We start from the raw sequence: 2,434 nt of genomic DNA on the forward strand, positions 1-2,434 counted from the left end.
CTCAGCGGCATTCCCAGTCCGGGAGACTCTGTGAGACTGGCTTGAGCCCGATTATCCCAGCAGAAGCCAAGCTGCGACCCAGGGTTAGAGCCACTCCCTGCTCTTGACTTGCCATCCCCTGCCATCCCCCATCCAGCCCGGACCCCCAGAAAGCGTCAGGCAGCTGCTCTAACTATTCCTGTAGGTGGGCCTCAGCATGGAAACAATGTGGAACTGTGGAAAGCCCAGAAGACTCTGTGGGAGATAAAGGAGGATGGGAACAGAACTCTTTTTGGTCAAAACGAACTGTTTTTCCTCAGTGCTCAGGGGTGGGGGGCCCAGCTCTGGAATGTTAACCTTTCCCCAGGCAAGTCTGCTGGGAAAGGAGAAGAGTGGCCACTTCCAGAAGGGGTCCTGCCCCTCAGGCCAGAGGCCCAGGACAGTACAGGCAGGGCCCAGGAGCCTCCCTGGCACTGGGTCCCTGCACAGAGCTGCTGACTCCATGGTTCCATCTTGCCTCCTCCCCCTCTGCAGAAGTCCATGTGGGATGCACATAGGCCACCCGTCTCCTCTTGTCCTTAGAGCGCAGTGGGAGGCCTGGGGGAAACAAAGCTCTCCCACCTCTCCTCCCAAAGGCAGAGCACCCCCTCATTTCCACTGTGGGCTTGGATCAGTCTTCTGCTGCCCAGCTTTCCAACGCTGCCATCCCACGGCTCTGTCCCCAGGTGTGCCACACACATTTCTCACTACCTCTGGGGATGCTAACTTAGCCAAGGACAAGGCTGATTTTCAAGCCTGGCATCGTCTTGCCAGGCCTTGAGGAAATTGCTTACCAGAGGTTTGTCACCAAAGTGATCTGATCCTTTCCTCCACCTCAGGTGGGGAGGGTGGGCCTGGAGGCAGAGTGAATTCTTTGTGTCTCCCAGGGAAAGTGAACAGCAATCAACAGCAGCTCCCCTCTGTGTGCCCCTCCTCAGCACCATGGAATGCCCAGTCCCACTCCTGCCATCCTTGCCAGCCTGGGAGGGCCCTCCTGGCCCCAGTGTGGCGGGCCCAGTGGGGAGCGACGTGGAATTCCCCAGGGACAAAGCCCTGATTCACCATCGAGAGCCCTGACCTAGCCGCCCCCTCTGGATTCCTGGGGGGTCAGTAAACAAACAGGGTGACCGATCCCGCCTCCTGGCCTGGCTCAGCTCTGACCGCCCTCCCCGAGGGAGTCTGCTCAGAGCCTGTCAGGACTGCCTGGGGCTCACCAGGCACTGAGTCCGGATTTGGATTCATGCTGAGCGATCATCATGGGGCTGCCCAGTCCCGCGACCGGGTCCCCAGGCAGTACAGGTAGGGTCAGCTCATGGGGACTCAGGATGACTGACCTCAGAGCCTAGATGCGCCCTCGCTTCTCTTTCAGTGTGTGGCTGCGAGCTGTGGTTTTAATGGGATGACTGGTTTCCTACCTTGCCTGGAGAGTCTTATGTGGTGAGGAAATTTGGTTTGGAGGGAAGGGGAGGCTAGAGGAGGCTCCGCCACCCAATAAGACCATGTTCTTTCCAGAGGAGGCAAGCAGGTAGATAGGCAGGCAGGCAGGTGGGTTCCTCCAGGCTGAGATTTCCTCCTTCACACTCCCTGCCCTCCACGCCCTTCTGTCTCTGACTGGGCAGGTCTGGCACTGCGCTGGAGGTAGCGAACTTCTGAAGGGCTATTTGGCACAACCCCCACTCCTTCAAACCCCACAGGACCCGACGGGGTGAGCAAGTGATGGGCTCTAAGCTTGAGGGCCAGCTCTTAACTGTCGACTCTGGGCAGAGCTCTTTAGAAATCAGGGTCCAAAATGCTGCTTTAGCCCTTTCTCCACCCATGGAAGATGAACAGGGCTCCTTAGGACTCTTTCCTGACTGCGGTGGGAGATGCAAGTGAGGAGGTGGGAGAAGGGGCACTAGGCCTAGATTCACTTGTGAAGCAGGACCTCTACTGCTGCTGGCTCTCTCTGGCTTGTTTTCTCTCCCTCCTTGTGTCTCTGAAACTTTATGGGGCAGCCCTTCAGCTTCTTTTTCTGGAAGATTGGGCAAACTGTGGGACAGTGAAGTCTGAGTTTACAGCTCCCCTTGAATGCCATGGTTGCCAGTGTTTGAGCAATTCTGAGCATCTCTGACCTAACACGACTCCTTCCAGGATCCCATCTGGGCAGTCATCCTGGCAGAATTGATGATAATAAGAGGGGTAATGAAAGGAGTCAGCAGTTAAAAGTGACCGACCTGTCCCAAGAGAGGACCTTGCCATGCACAGAGCCACTGAGTCTTCCTTCAGCTCACCACCCGCCCCAACCCGAACATAGCCTGGGACAATCCCTTCTCTTCTCTTGTTTGCACGTGGCCCACGCTTGGCTTGGTGCAGACCAGGGCGTGGCACGCTCCAGGGATCACAGTGTGTCTGTGTTTCTGTCCAGGTTAGAGCTGCT

Source organism: Vicugna pacos, chromosome X (assembly GCF_048564905.1).
Source record: "Vicugna pacos chromosome X, VicPac4, whole genome shotgun sequence".
Lineage (NCBI taxonomy): Eukaryota > Metazoa > Chordata > Mammalia > Artiodactyla > Camelidae > Vicugna > Vicugna pacos.